At 47.9% G+C, this 16,568-nt stretch overlaps 1 protein-coding gene across 2 annotated transcripts in view; it reads left to right on the top strand.

Moving 5' to 3' along the window:
* The first annotated feature begins 223 nt into the window (after window positions 1–223).
* LOC119939405 (NADPH--cytochrome P450 reductase) overlaps window positions 224–16,568 on the top strand; it is a 58,979-nt gene continuing 42,634 nt past the window's right edge. The window contains exon 1 of one of the 2 annotated variants that reach the window (XM_038759415.1): window positions 224–242. The gene's annotated coding sequence lies outside the window, so the exon portion shown is untranslated. Of the gene's footprint in view, window positions 243–9,636; window positions 9,718–16,568 lie in introns of those variants that run through there. The other variant, XM_038759414.1, reaches the window with a different exon arrangement.

The following is a 16,568-nucleotide window of genomic DNA, read 5'->3' on the forward strand; positions in this document are numbered from 1 at the left end:
GGCGGGAGGAGGCATCCGTGGCTTCGTGGCGTGGATCGGATCCAGGGTGGAAAATCCCCACGATGCCTTCTGCCAAAGGAGTAATCCGACTCTGGTGGGGCGGGGTGGGAACGGGAGGCCTTGGCATGCAACGACAGCAGGAGTCTGATCCCCCAGAAGAGTTTTCCCGGCCCCTCACGGAGCCGGGAAGGCTCCAGAGGCCCGGGATCCGTACAGGCCCAGAGCGGGCCCTGGGACGTCAGGTAATAATAATAATAATAATAATAATAATAATAATAATAATAATGGCATTTATTAAGCGCTTACTATGTGCAAAGCACTGTTCTAAGCAGTGGGTCTATAAGGGGGATTGATTAGCTCCCCAGTCATTCATTAGCTCCCCAGTCTACAAGGGGGAGAGACAAAACATGTAACAGGCATCATTCATTCATTCAATCGTAATTATTGAGCGCTTACTGTATGCAGAGCACTGTACTAAGCGCTTGGGAAGGACAATTCAGCAACAAAGAGAGACCCTCCCTGCCCACAACGGGCTCACAGTCTACAAGGGGGAGAGACAGACAGCAAACCATGTAACAGGCATCATTCATTCATTCAATTGTAATTATTGAGCGCTTACTGTGTGCAGAGCACCGTACTAAGCGCTTGGGAAGGACAATTCAGCAGCAAAGAGAGACCCTCCCTGCCCACAATGGGCTCACAGTCTACAAGGGGGGAGACAGACAGCAAAACAGGCATTAGAGAAGCAGCGTGGCTCAGTGGAAAGAGCCCGGGCTTTGGACTCAGAGGTCATGGGTTCAAATCCCGGCTCCGCCAACTGTCAGCTGGGTGGCTTTGGGCAAGTCACTTCACTTCTCTGGGCCTCAGTTACTTCATCTGGAAAATGGGGATAAAGACTGAGCCCCACGTGGGACAACCTGATTCCCTTGTATCCTCCCCAGCGCTTAGAACAGTGCTGTACTGAGTGCTTGGGAGAGTGAGCTCTGCACACAGAAAGCGCTCAATAAATACGATTGAATGAATGAATGAATGGCGCACCATTCTTTAGATTGTATTTATTGAGCGTTTACTGTGTGCAGAGCGCTGTACTAAGCGCTTACCTCGGGACCAGGCCCGACTCTGCCCAGAGACGCCCGTGGGTCTCGAGCAGGTTCAGGGGTCCCGGTGAGGAGACCCAGCTGGGCCCGCACGACCGACACAACGGTCCGGCTCTAACCAGATTGATCTGCCCGGGGTGGCTCTGCTGTGGAAACTGAGGCACAGAGAGGCGAAGCAGCGTGCATCAGTGGAAAGAGACCGGACTTTGGAGTCAGAGGTCGTGGGTTCAAATCCTGGCTCTGCCAACCATCAGCTGTGTGACTTTGGGCAAGTCACTTCTCTGTGCCTCAGTTACCTCATCTGTAAGATTGTGAGCCCCCCGTGGGACAACCTGATCACCTTGTATCCCCCCAGCGCTTAGAACAGGGCTTTGCACATAGTAAGCGCTTAACAAATAACCGTCATTATTATTATTATTATTCTCTGCGCCTCAGTTACCTCATCTGTAAAATGGGGATTCATTCATTCATTCATTCGATCGTATTTATTGAGCGCCTACTGTGGGCAGAGTACTGTACTAAGCGCTTAGGAAGTACAAGTCGGCGACATATAGAGACAGTTCCTACCCCACAATGGGCTCACAGTCTAGAAGGGGGAGACAGACAACAAAACAAAACATGTGGACTGGTGTGAGCCCGCTGGTGGGTAGGTACCATCTCTAGATGTCACCGACTTGGACTTCCCCAGCGCTTAGTACAGTGCTCTGCCCACAGTAAGCGCTCAATAAATACCATGGAATGAATGAATGAATGAATTTCTTTATGTATGGACCGTCTCTAGATGTTGCCCACTTGGACTTCCCAAGCGCTTAGTATAGTGCTCTGCCCACAGTAAGCGCTCCATAAATACGATTGAATGAATGAACGAATGACAACCTGATGACCTTGTAACCTCCCCAGTGCTTAGAACAGTGCTTGGCACATAGTAAGCGCTTAACAATACCATTATTATTATTATTAAGGAGCTCTTCCAGGGTGGGTGGTGGTGGTCACGCAGTGAATCAGGGCGGAATCGGGATTAGAATTAGAGCTGTGAGCCCGCTGGTGGGTAGGGACCATCTCTAGATGTTGCCAGCTTGGACTTCCCAAGCGCTTAGTACAGTGCTCTGCACACAGTAAGTGCTCAATAAATAATAATAATAATAATAATAATAATAATAATATTAAGTGCTTACTCTGTGCAAAGCACTGTTCTAAGCACTGGGGAGGTTACAGGGTGATTGGGTTGTCCCACAGGGGTCTCACAGTCTTAATCATCATCATCATCATCATCATCATCATCATCATCAATCGTATTTATTGAGCGCTTACTATGTACAGAGCACTGTACTAAGCGCTTGGGAAGTACAAATTGGCAACATATAGAGACAGTCCCTACCCAACAGTGGGCTCACAGTCTAAAAGAGTGGGCTCACAGTCTAAAATCCCCTTTTTGCAGATGGGGTAACTGAGGCCCAGAGAAGTGAAGTGACTTGCCCAAAGTCACCCAGCTGACAATTGGCAGAGCAGGGATTTGAACCCATGACCTCTGACTCCAAAGCCCATGCTCTTTCCCCTGAGCCACGGTGAATGAATGAATGAATGAATGAATGAATTTATTACTGTATGTATGGGCCGTCTCTAGATGTTCAGGCCTTCCCAGACTGAGCCCCTTCCTTCCTCTCCCCCTCGTCCCCCTCTCCATCCTCCCCATCTTACCTCCTTCCCTTCCCCACAGCACCTGGATATATGGATATATGTTTGTACATATTTATTACTCTATTTATTTATTTTATTTGTACATAGCTATTCTATTTATTTTATTTTGTTAGTATGTTTGGTTTTGTTCTCTGTCTCCCCCTTTTAGACTGTGAGCCCACCATTGGGTAGGGACTGTCTCTCTATGTTGCCAACTTGTACTTCCCAAGAGCTTAGTCCAGTGCTCCGCACATAGTAAGCTCTCAATAAATACGATTGATGATGATGATGTTGCCCACTTGGACTTCCCAAGCGCTTAGTCCAGTGCTCTGCCCACAGTAAGCGCCCAATAAATACGACTGAATGAATGAACGAATGAACTGTGCTCCCTGGCATGGCCGCCCCTTGGTCAGGGAAGACTGAAAGTGCCAACCTCGCTGGCGGAGGACGCCCCGGGCTCGCTGATTCGACCAGGCCGGGGACTCGTCGGCCTTGCGGTGTCACTGGGGCAAGGGTGAGGCCACGGGGGTTGGCCGGGGCCGGTGGGAGGGGTTGGCGGCCACCAAAAGAGACCGACCCGGAGACCGCTCGGCTGCCAGGCCTGCTCAGCGGTGGGGACACTGAGTCACTGTCACCCTCATCTGACCTCCCCCACGGGCCCCGGACGGGGACAACCGATACAATAATAATAATAATAATAATCCTGGTATCTGTTAAGCGCTTACCACGTGCAGCCCCGGATGGTAATAATACAGTAATAATAATCCTGGTATCAATCAATCAATCAATCGTACTTATTGAGCCCTTCTTGTGTGCAGAGCACTGGACTAAGCGCTTGGGAAGTACAAGTTGGCAACATATAGAGACAGGTCTGTTATCTGTTTTCTGTTATCCTGGTATCTGTTTTAAGCGCTTACCACGTGCAGCCCCGGACGGCAATAATACAGTAATAATAACCCTGGTATCAATCAATCAATCAATCGTATTTATTGAGCCCTTCCTGTGTGCAGAGCACTGGACTAAGCGCTTGGGAAGTACAAGTTGGCAACATATAGAGACAGGTCTGTTATCTGTTTTCTGTTATCCTGGTATCTGTTTTAAGCGCTTACCACGTGCCATTCATTCATTCATCCATTCATTCAATCGTATTTACTGAGCGCTTTCTGTGTGCGGAGCACTGTACTAAGCACTTGGGAAGTCCAAGTCGGCAACATATAAAGACGGTCCCTACCCAACAGCGGGCTCACAGTCTAGAAGGGGGAGACAGACAACAAAAGAAAACAATTTAATGAAATAAAATAAATAGAATAAATATGTACAAGTAAAATAAATAAATTCATTCATTCAATCGTATTTATTGAGCGCTTCTTGTGTGCAGAGCACCGTACTAAGTGCTTGGGAAGTCCAAGTCGGCAACATATAAAAACGGTCCCTACCCAACAGCGGGCTCGCAGTCTAGAAGAGGGAGACAGACAACAAAACAAAACATATTAATGAAATAAAATTAATAGAATAAATATGTACAAGTAAAATAAATAAATTCATTCCTTCATTCACTCAATCGTATTTATTGAGCACTTCCTGTGTGCAGAGCACTGTACTAAGCGCTTGGGAAGTACAAGTTGGCCACATAGAGAGACGGTCCCTACCCAACAGCGGGCTCACGGTCTAGGAGGGGGAGACAGACGGCAAAACAAAACAGATTAACCAAATAAAATGAATAGAATAAATGTGTACAAGTAAAATAGAGTCATAAATATTAATTCATTCATTCAATCGTATTTATTGAGCGCTTACTGTGTGCAGAGCACCGTACTAAGCGCTTGGGAAATACAAGTTGGCCACATGGAGAGACGGTACCTACCCGACAGTGGGCTCACGGTCTAGAAGGGGGAGACAGACGGCAAAACAAAACAGATTAACCAAATAAAATAAATAGAATAAATGTGTACAAGTAAAATAGAGTAATAAATATTCATTCATTCATTCAATCGTATTTATTGAGCGCTTACTGTGTGCAGAGCACTGGACTAAGCGCTTGGGAAGTTGGCAACATATAGAGACGGTCCCTACCCAACAGTGGGCTCACAGTCTAGAGCAAAACAGATCATATTAATGAAATAAAATTAATAGAATAAATACGTGCCGGGCACTGTGCTGAGCGCCGGGGGTAGCCAAAAAGTGGGCATCGATCAACCGAGCTACACGAAGAGTTAAGGAGGGTCAAGAAGCAGAGCTGCCTGGCGGCTAGAGCCAGGGGGAGAAGGAAGGCCTGGGTTGGGAGCAGGAGGGGAACGTGAAGGGAGTTGGCTGGACTCCCAGGGAAGGATGACCTCGCCGAGTTTAACTTTCGCAACCCTGAAATCTCGGGAGGCCAGCGGGAGGCCGGACCCCGGCACAACGGTAGTGATAATCGTGGTATCTGATAATCGCTTAGTACAGTGCTCCGCACACAGTAAGTGCTCAATCAATCAATCAATCAATCAATCATATTTATTGAGCACTTACTGTGTGCCCAGCACTGTACTAAGTGCTTGGGAAGTCCAAGTTGGCAACATATACAGTCCCTACCCGACAGTGGGCTCACAGTCTAGAAGGGGGAGACAGAGAACAAAACCAAACATACTAACAAAATAAAATAAATAGAATAGAAAGGTACAAGTAAAATAAATAGAGTAATAAATCTGTACAAACATATATCATAAATAGAGTAATAAATCTGTACAAACATATATCCATATATACAGGTGCTGTGGGGAAGGGAAGGAGGTAAGATGGGGGGATGGCGGGGGGGACGAGGGGATACAATAAATACGATTGATTGAGCGCTTACTGTGTGCGCAGCACTGTACTAAGCGCTTGGGAAGTCCAAGTTGGCAACATATAGAGACAGTCCCTACCTGACAGTGGGCTCACAGTCTAGAAGGGGGAGACAGAGAACAAAACCAAACATACTAACAAAATAAAATAAATAGAATAGATAGGTACAAGTAAAATAAATAGAGTAATAAATATGTACAAACATGTATCCATATATACAGGTGCTGTGGGGAAGGGAAGGAGGTAAGATGGGGGGATGGAGGGGGGGACGAGGGGATACAATAAATACGATTGATTGACTGATTGATCTGTTCTTAATACTCTGGGCCATCCGTCGACCCGTGGGGTTGATTGAGGGCTTGGGTTGGTAGGCGTGTTGAGAAGCTGCGTGGCTCAGTGGAAAGAGCCCGGGCTTTGGAGTCTGAGGTCGTGGGTTCAAAACCCGGCTCTGCCACTTAGCTGTGTGACTTTGGGCAAGTCACTTCACTTCTCTGGGCCTCAGTTCCCTCATCTGGAAAATGGGGATGAAGACTGTGAGCCCGCCGTGGGACAACCTGATCACCTTGTAACCTCCCCGGCGCTTAGAACAGTGCTTTGCACATAGTAAGCGCTTAATAAATGCTATCATTTGCTAGAGAAGCAGTGTGGCTCAATGGCAAAGAGCCCGGGCTTTGGAGTCAGAGGTCATGGGTTCAAACCCTGGCTCCGCCAATTTGTCAGCTGGGTGACTTTGGGCAAGTCACTTCACTTCTCTGTGCCTTAGTTACCTCATCTGTAAAATGGGGATTAAGAATGTGAGCCCGACGTGGGACACCTGATCACCTTGTAACCTCCCCAGCGCTTAGAACAGTGCTTTGCACAGAGTAAGCGCTTAATAAATGCCATTATTATTATTATTATTATTATTACAGTGTGCTGCCTTGCCGCTGGCAAAACCTGCTAACAGCAGCACTCTAAAGAGGGGAGAGGCAAGGGGAATCACCTTTGACCTCCCGCTGTGTGATTCCTTTCCCTCTCGGAGTCTTGGTTTCCTCATTTGGAAAAGAGGGAAGCACGCTTACCGCCCATGAGGTTGGGGGGAAGTGGGAAGGCCGCACATGACAAACGCAAAAATCCACTTTGACGCCTCTGCTGCTTTCTGCTGTGTCACGACACGTCTGCTGGGTGACCCTGGGTAAGTCACTTCACGTCCCTGGGCCTCGGTGACCTCATCTGCAAAATGGGGACTAGGACTGTAAGCCCCATGGGGGACAGGGACTGTGTCCAACCTGGTTATCTTGCATCTACCCGGTGCTCAGTACAGTGCCTGGAGCAGAATGAAGTGTTTAACAAGTACCATTAAAACGAGAAAATCCCAAAGCATAAAGAACAGGAAGAGCCCCAGGCGGTCGGCCGGTTTTGTCTACATAGAGCAGGGGTGGGAGAGGAATGAGGCGGGAGGGGCAGTTGTTGTACCAGGAGGTTCTTCTGGATTGTTAGCATTGCTGGCCCTGGCACAGGGGTGGAGGGCACAGGTGAGGGCACAGAGGTAAGGCCTAATCTAAAGCAGGGAGAGGGACGAGGTGATCCCAGGCCAGGAGAGCCCTTATCATCAGACCAGGACTTTAGTTGACTTTGAACTTACTTCCCCTCCCCCTTCCTTCCCCTCCCCTTCCTCCTCCCTCCTCCCTTCCTCTCTTTTTCCTTCTCCCTCCTCTCTTACTCCCTTTCCTTTTCCCTCTCCCTTCTCTTCTTTCTTTCCCTCTCCCCTCCTTCCTTCTTCTTTCTTTCCCTCCCTCCCCCTCCTCTTCTTTCTTTCCCTCTCCCCTCCTTCTCTTCCTCTTCTTTCATTCCCTCCCTCCTCCTCTTCTTCTTTCTTTCCCTCTCCACTCCTTCTCTTCCTTTCTTTCCCTCCCTCTTCCTCCTCATCTTCTTTCTTTCCATCTCCCCTCCTTCTCCTCTTCTTTCTTTCACTCCCTCCTCCTTCTCTTCATCTTCTTTCTTTCCCTCTCCCTTCCTTCTCCTCTTGTTTCCCTCTCCCCTCCTTCTCCTCTTCTTTCTTTCCCTCCCTCCTCCGTCTCTTTCTCTTCTTTCTTTCCCTCTCTCCTCCTTCTCCGTTCTTTCCCTCCTTCCCCTCTCTCCTCCTCCTCATTTCTTTCCCTCCTTCCTCCTTTCCCTCTCTCCTCCTCCTCATTTATTTCCCTCCCTCCTCCTCCTCTTCTTTCTTTCCCTCCCTCCTCCTCCTCTTCTTTCTTTCCCTCTCCCCTCCTTCTCCTTTCTTTCCCTCCTTCCTCCTCCCTTCCTTTCCCTCTCCCCTCCTCCTCCTGTCCTTTCCCTCCTCCCCCTTTCTCCTCCTCCTCCTCCTCATTTCTTTCCCTCTCCCCTCCTTCTCCTCTTCTGTCTTTCCCTCCTTCCTCCTCCCTTCTTTCTTTTCCTCGCCCCTCCTCCTCCTCCTCCTCTCCTTTCCCTCCTTCCTCCTTTCCCTTTCTCCTCCTCCTCATTTGTTTCCCTCTCCCCCTTCCTCTTCTTTCTTTCCCTCCTTCCTCCTTCCTTCTTTCTTTCCCTCACCCCTCCTCCTCCTCCTCTCCTTTCCCTCTCTCCTCCTCCTCCTCATTTCTTTCCCTCTCTCCTCCTCCTCTTCTTTCTTTCCCTCCCTCCTCCTCCTCTTCCTCTCCTTTCTTTCCCTCTCCCCTCCTTCTCCTTTCTTTCCCTCCTTCCTCCTCCCTTCCTTTCCCTCTCCCCTCCTCCTCCTCTCCTTTCCCTCCTTCCTCCTTTCCCTTTCTCCTCCTCCTCATTTCTTTCCCTCTCCCCTCCTCCTCTTCTTTCTTTCCCTCCTTCCTCCTCCCTTTTCTTTCCCTCGCCCCTCCTCCTCTTTTCCTTTCCCTCCTTCCTCCTTTCCCTTTCTCCTCCTCCTCATTTCTTTCCCTCTCCCCCCTCCTCTTCTTTCTTTCCCTCTCCCCTCATCTTTCTTTCCCTCGCCCCTCCTCCTCCTCTCCTTCCTCCTTTCCCTCTCTCCTCCTCCTCTTCTTTCTTTCCCTCTCCCCTCATCTTTTTTTCCCTCGCCCCTCCTCCTCCTCTCCTTCCTCCTTTCCCTCTCTCCTCCTCCTCTTCTTTCTTTCCCTCTCCCCTCATCTTTCTTTCCCTCGCCCCTCCTCCTCCTCTCCTTCCTCCTTTCCCTCTCTCCTCCTCCTCTTCTTTCTTTCCCTCTCCCCTCATCTTTCTTTCCCTCGCCCCCCTCCTCCTCCTCTCCTTCCTCTTTTCCCTCTCTCCTCCTCCTCATTAATTTCCCTCTCCCCTCCTCCTCCTCTTCTTTCTTTCCCTCCTTCGTCCTCCTTTCTTTCTTTCCCTCTCTCATCCTCTTCTTTCTTTCCCTCCTTCGTCCTCCCTTCTTTCTTTCCTTCTCTCGTCCTCTTCTTTCTTTCCCTCCTTCGCCCTCCATTCTTTCTTTCCCTCCTTCGTCCTCCCATCTTTCTTTCCTTCCTTCCTCCTCCCTTCTTTCTTTCCCTCTGTCCTCCTCATTGCTTTCCCTCCCTTCCCCTCTTCTTCCTTTCCCTCTCCCCTCCTTCTCCCCCTCTTCTTTCCCTCCTCCTCCCTTCTTTCTCTCCCTCTCCCCCCCTCTTATTTCTTTCCCTCCTTCCTCCTCTCTTCTTTCCTTCCCTCCTTCCTTCTTTCTTTCCCTCCTTCCTCCTCCTCATTGCTTTCCCTCCCTCCTCCTCTCCTTCCTTTCCCTCTCCCCTCCTCCTCCCTCCTCCCTTCTTTCTTTCCCCCTCTCCCCTCCTCCTCCCCTCTTCCTTCCTTCCTTCCCCTTCTTTCTTCCCAACCCTCCCCCTCCTCCTCCTCCTCCTCTTCCGGCGCGGCCCCTTTAAGGATGAGGCGGGGCTCGAGCCTCTGGCCCCGCCCACCCGGGGGGGGCGCCCCGCTGGGGAAGGGGGGGGCGGAACGTACCAAGTGGAAAGGGGGGGGGGACAGGGCCCGGCGGGCGGGGCGGCTCCCGGGGATCCCTCGGCGGGGGCCCCCCCCGAGCGCCCCCCGTCCTGGTGGTTGTGCCCGCTCCTCCCCCCGCCCCCCCCCGCCTTTCCTTGTCCCGCTCTGCGCCTGCGCCAGCCTGGGGCCCGGGGCCCGCTGTCGCCGTCGCCGAGCGGAGGTGAGAACCCGGGCAGGGGGAGGGAGGGGGACGGGGGCGTCCACCCCGCTCATCCTACTTTCTGAGCGCCTCCCGGCTGCACAGCCCTGCGCTGAGCGCTGCGGGGAGGGCGAGCCGCCACCCCCCAGGAGGAAGCGCTTAGGCCAATCAACCAATCAATCAATCAATCGTATTTATTGAGCGCTTACTATGTGCAGAGCACTGTACTAAGCGCTTGGGCAGTTCAAGTTGGCAACATAGAGAGGCGGTCCCTACCCAGCAGTGGGCTCACAGTCTAGAAGTCGTAAGCGCTCAATAAATACGATTGATTGAATGAATGTCTTTCAATCAATCGTATTTATTGAGCGCTTACTTTGTGCAGAGCACTGTACTAAGCGCTTGGGAAGTCCAAGTTGGCAACATCTAGAGACGGGCCCTACCCAACAGTGGGCTCACAGTCTAGAAGTCGTAAGCGCTCAATAAATATGATTGATTGAATGAATGAATTTCTTTAATAATAATAATAATAATAATGGCATTTATTAAGCGCTTACTATATGCAATCTGTCCATATTTACTCTTCTATTTATTTTATTGTGTTAATATGTTTGGTTTTGTGGTCCGTCTCCCCCTTCTAGACTGTGGGCCCACTGTTGGGTAGGGACCGTCTTTTTCTGTTGCCAACTTGGACTTCCCAAGCGCTTAGTCCAGTGCTCTGCACACGGGAAGCGCTCAATAAATACGATGGAATGAATGAATGAATTTATATTTCTTTTACCCGTTCATATTTACTCTTCTATTTATTTTATTTTGTTCATATGTTTGGTTTTGTCGTCCGTCTCCCTCTTCTAGACTGGGAGCCCGCTGTTGGGTAAGGACCGGCTCTAGATGTTGCCAACTTATACTTCCCAAGCGCTTAGTACAGTGCCCTGCACACAGGAAGCGCTCAATAAATACGATGGAATGAATGAATATGCACACACACTCCCACCCTGTCGACGGGGGCTTTATGTGTGTTTATATAAATATAAATTATAAATATAATTATTCATATATAAATTATATATTTATGTGTTTATATAGCATATATGTGCTTATATATAAATTATAAATGTAGTTTATATATCAACTATATATAAATACATAATTATTTATTATATAATTGTAATATATATGTGTGTATATATGCACACATATATATGTATGTATATGTGTGTACATAATACACACATATGTATGTATATATATACACACACATATGTGTGTGTATATATATATACACACACATATATATGTTTGTATATATATATATATATATATACACACACACATATACATAGTTCATATGTATGAACATTTTTACGGCACTGTTCTAAGCGCCGTAAAAAGAGGATTAAGAGTGTGAGCCCCGTGTGGGCCAGGGACTCTGTCCAAACTGATCAGCTTGCAGCACGTAGTGAGCGCTTATTATTATATATTATTATTATAACAAATAATATATAAAAAAAATCACTGCTCCGTGCCTGTTCCCTCATCTGTAAAAAAGAGGATTAAGACTGTAAGCCCCATGTGGGCCAGGGACGGTGTCCAAACTGATCAGCCTGTATCTACCCCAGCACATAATGAGCGCTTAACACATAATATTAAAAAAAAATCACGTCTCCGTGCCCGTTCGCTCATCTGTAAAAAAGAGGATTAAGACTGTGAGCCCTACGTGGGGCAGGGACTCTGTTCAACCTGATTAGATAAGAAGAAGCGGCTTGGCTCAGTGGAAAGAGCCCGGGCTTGGGAGTCAGAGGTCATGGGTTCAAATCCCGGCTCTGCCACATGCCTGCTGTGTGACCTTGGGCAAGTCGCTTCACTTCTCTGAGCCTCAGTGACCTCATCTGTAAAATGGGAATTAAGGCTGTGAGCCCTACGTGGGACAACTTGATCACCTTGTATCCCCCCAGCGCTTAGAACGGTGCTTTGCATCATCATCATCGTCATCAATCGTATTTATTGAGCGCTTACTATGTGCAGAGCACTGTACTAAGCGCTTGGGAAGTACAAATTGGAAACATATAGAGACAGTCCCTACCCAACAGTGGGCTCACAGCCTTAAAGACTGTGACTTTGCACATAGTAAGCGCTTAACAAATGCCATTCATTAAAAAAAAAAAAAAAGAAGCCACGGGGCTCAGTGGAAAGAGCCCGGGCTTGGGAGTCAGAGGTCATGGGTTCAAATCCAGGCTCCGCCAATTGTCAGCTGGGTGACTTTGGGCGAGTCACTTCACTTCTCTGGGCCTCAGTGACCTCGTCTGGAAAATGGGGATGAAGTCTGTGAGCCCCCCGAGGGACAACCTGATCACTTTGTAACCTCCCCAGTGCTTAGAACAGTGATGAGCACATAGTAAGCGCTTAATAAATGCCATCATTATTATTATTATTACCCTTCTTCCTCTCCTCCTCCTCCCCATCCCTCCCACCTTACCTCCGTCCCCTCCCCACAGCCCCTGTATATATGTTTGTACATATTTATTACTCTATTTTAATTGTACATATTTACTATTCTATTGATTTTATTTTGTTAATATGTTTTGTTCTGTTGCCTCTTCTAGACTGTGAGCCCGCTGTTGGGTAGGGACGGTCTCTAGATCAATCAATCAATCATATTTATTGAGCGCTTCCTGTGTGCAGAGCACTGTACTAAGTGCTTGGGAAGTCCAAGTTGGCAACATATAGAGATGGTCCCTACCCAACAGTGGGCTCACAGTCTAAAAGGGGGAGACAGAAGAAAACCAAACATCCTAACAAAATAAAATAAATAGAATAGATAGGTACAAGTAAAATAAATAAATAAATTGTGCCGACTTGGACTTCCCAAGTGCTCTGCACACAGTAAATGCTCAATAAATCCAATTGAATGCTCTGCACACATTAAGCGCTCAATAAATACGATTGAATGAATTGAATGAATGAGTAGTACAGTGCCCGGCACACGATAAGCGCTTAACAAATTCCATTTTTATTTTAAATAAAGGGGAGGAGGCAGGTTGGGCAGTGCTTTGGTTCATGGGTGAGTCAGGCCTGGTTACGTGCTGAGAGGCTTGGGAAGGGCAGGTCTGCCTGTTAATTAGGGACTCATTAAAGACCTATCATCAGTCGTATTTATTGAGCGCTTACTGTGTGCAGAGCACTGTACTAAGCGCTTTCTGATGCTGCGCTGACAGTGATTAATCGTCCTGATTAATTCATTCATTCAATCGTATTTATCGAGCGCTCACTGTGTGCAGAGCACTGGACTAAGTGCTTGGGAAGTCCAAGTCGGCCACATCTAGAGACGGTCCCTACCCGACAGCGGGCTCACCGTCGGGAAGGGGGAGATGGACGCCAAAACAAGACATATTAACAAAATAAAATAAATAGAATAAATATGGACAAGTAAAAATAAATAAATAGAGTAATAAATCCGTACAAACATATATCCAGGTGCGGTGGGGAGGAGGGGGAGAGGAAGGAGGGGGCTCAGTGTGGGATAGAGCTGTCCTTTGGATCCCAAACGCTTAGTCTAGTGCCCTGCACACAGTAAGCGAGAAGCAGCTTGGCTCAGGGGAAAGAACCCGGGCTTGGGAGTCCCAGGTCGTGGGTTCGAGTCCCCGACCCCGCCACTTGTCAGCCGTGTGACTTTGGGCCAGTCGCTTCACTTCTCTGAGCCTCAGTTACCTCATCTGTAAAATGGGGATTAAAAGCGTGAGCCCCACGTGGGACAACCTGATCACCTTTGTATCTCCCCCAGTGCTTAGAACAGTGCTCAGCACATAGTAAGCGTTTAACAAATACCATTGTAATAATAATAATAATAAATAAATGCTCCAAGCTTCTCCAGGCCTCACTTTCTTCATCCGTAAAATGGGGATTATGACTGTAAACCCCACATGGGGCAGGGACTGTGTCCAACTGTATTAGCTTGTATCTGCCCCAGTGCTCAGAACAGTGCCTGGCACATAGTAAGCGTTAAAAATAAATAGGATTGATTGGACTGGATTTGAAGACCACACAACCCGCAGTAAGAGAAACGGCATGACTTAGTGGTTAGAGCAGTGGCTTGAGAGGCAGAAGGTAATGGGTTCTAATCCCGGATTGGCCACTTGTCTGCTGTGTGACCTCGGGTAAATCACTGCACTTCTCTGGGTCTCAGTTCCCTCATCATCATCAATCGTATTTATTGAGCGCTTACTATGTGCAGAGCACTGTACTAAGCGCTTGGGAAGTACAAATTGGCAACATATAGAGACAGTCCCTACCCAACAGTGGGCTCACAGTCTAAAATCCCCATTTTATGGATGAAGGAACTGAGGCCTGGAGAAGCTTGGAGCATTTATTTATTATTATTATTATTATTACAATGGTATTTGTTAAACGCTTACTATGTGCCGAGCACTGTTCTAAGCACTGGGGTAATAATAATAATAATAATGGCATTTGTCATCTGTCAAATGGGGATGGAGACGGTGAGCCCCACGTGGGACGGACTGTGTCCGACCCGATTTGCTTGTATCCACCCCAGCGCTTAGTACAGTGCCAGTGATAATTATTATGGCATTTGTTAAGCACTTACTATGTGCCAAGCACTGTTCTAAGCCCTGGGTGGTCCCATGTGGGACTCTCAGTCTTAATCCCCATTTTACAGATGAGGTCACTGAGGCCCAGAGAAATGAAGTGACTTGCCCAGAGTCACACAGCTGACAAGTGGCAGAGCCGGGATGAGAACCCACGTCCACTGATTATGATGATTATGATTCTCTGTGCCTCAGTTTCTTCATCTGTAAAGTAGGGATTCAGTACCAAATCCTGCCTCCGTCAATTGTCAGCTGTGTGACTTTGGGCAAGTCACTTCACTTCTCTGTGCCTCAGTGACCTCATCTGGAAAATGGGGATTAAGACTGTGAGCCCCCCGTGGGACAACCTGATCACCTTGTAACCTCCCCGGCGCTTAGAACAGTGCTTTGCACAGAGTAAGCGTTTAATAAATGCTATTATTATTATTATTATTATTATTATTATTATTACTATTTCTCCCTCCTAATTAGACTGAGTCCCCAACCTGGTTTAATTGTATCTATTTCAGTGTTTAGAACAATATTGATGTGTCTGTCTTCTCCCCTCTACACTGAAAGTGTTTGTGGGCAGGGAATGTATCTGTTTATTGTTGTATTCATTCATTCAATCGTATTTATTGAGCGCTTACTGTGTGCAGAGCACTGTACTAAGCGCTTGGGAAGTCCAAGTTGGCAACGTAGAGAGACGGTCCCTACCCAACAACGGGCTCACAGTCTAGAAGGGGGAGACGGACAACAAAACCTGGAGACGGGTGTCAAAATCATCAGAACAAATAGATTTAAAGCTATTGTCCTCTCCCAATAATAATAATAATAATAATAACAATGGTATTTGTTAAGTGCTTACTATTTGCAAAGCACTGTTCTAAGCACTGGGGAGATTACAAGGTGATCAGGTTGTCCCATGGAGGGCTCACAGTTTAAACCCCCATTTTACAGATGAGGTAACTGAGGCCCAGAGAAGTGAAGTGACTTGCCCAAAGTCACACAGCTGACAGTTGGCGGAGTCAGGATTTGAACCCATGACCACTGACTCCAAAGCCCGGGCTCTTTCCACTGAGCCACGCTGCTTCTCCTAAGCTGGGGTAGATACAAGGTAATGAGGTTGTCCCCCATGGGGCTCCCAAGCGTTTCACACAGTGCTCTGCACACAGTAAAAGCCCACTAATAATAATAATGACATTTATTAAGCGCTTACTATGTGCAAAGCACTGTTCTAAGCGCTGGGGAGGTTACAAGGAGATCAGGTTGTCCCCCGGGGGGCTCCCAGTCTTCATCCCCATTTTCCAGATGAGGGAACATGTGCTCTGCACACAGTAAGCGCTCAATAAATACGATTGAATGAGTGAATGAATGGATTTATTAATAATGATGGCATTTATTAAGCGCTTACCATGTGCAAAGCACTGTTCTGAGCGCTGGGGAGGTTACAAGCGTGGCTCAGTGGAAAGAGCCAGGGCTTTGGAGTCCGAGGTCATGGGTTTGAATTCCGGCTCTGCCACACGTCAGCTGTGTGACCTTGGGCAAGTCACTTAACTTCTCGGAGCCTCAGTTACCTCATCTGTAAAATGGGGACTTTGAGCCCCATGCGGGACAACCTGATCACCTTGTATTCCCCCCCTCCCCAGCGCTTAGAACAGTGCTTTGCACATAGTAAGCGCTTAACAAATGCCATTATTATTATTATTATTACAAGGAGATCAGGTTGACCCCCGGGGGGCTCCCAGTCTTCATCCCCATTTTCCAGATGAGGGAACTGAGGCCCAGAGAAGTGAAGTGACTTGCCCAAAGTCACACAGCTGACAGTTGGCAGAGCCGGGAATGAATGTATGCCTGCCGCAGAGTAAGCGCTTAAAACAGATACCAGGAAGAAAAAAAAAATCAGTGGAGGAAGGGAAAGGAGATAAAAGTCGATGAGAGTGCTTGGTCTGCATTTGGAGGAGATAATAGGCGAGGAGATTAGAAATTAATCGGGGTTGGCCTTCTGGAGGAGATGTGATTTCAGAAGGGCTTTGGGAGAATTAATTGTGCAATGTGAGCTGTGCAGCTTGGACTTCCCAAGCGCTTAATACAGTCCTCTGCACACAGTAAGCGCTCAATAAATACGATTGATTGATTGATTGATTGAATGTCTCTTGACCAAGCAGAAACCCGACAAGCTGCAGGCCTCCTCCGGACTGTCCTTCCCCGGCTGGCCCAGTCCCATTTCTCCTTTTTTCATGGCTTTGTTAAACACTTACTGCGTGCCAATCAATCAGTCGTATTTATTGA

This window comes from Tachyglossus aculeatus, chromosome 17 (assembly GCF_015852505.1).
Source record: "Tachyglossus aculeatus isolate mTacAcu1 chromosome 17, mTacAcu1.pri, whole genome shotgun sequence".
NCBI classification, from domain to species: domain Eukaryota; kingdom Metazoa; phylum Chordata; class Mammalia; order Monotremata; family Tachyglossidae; genus Tachyglossus; species Tachyglossus aculeatus.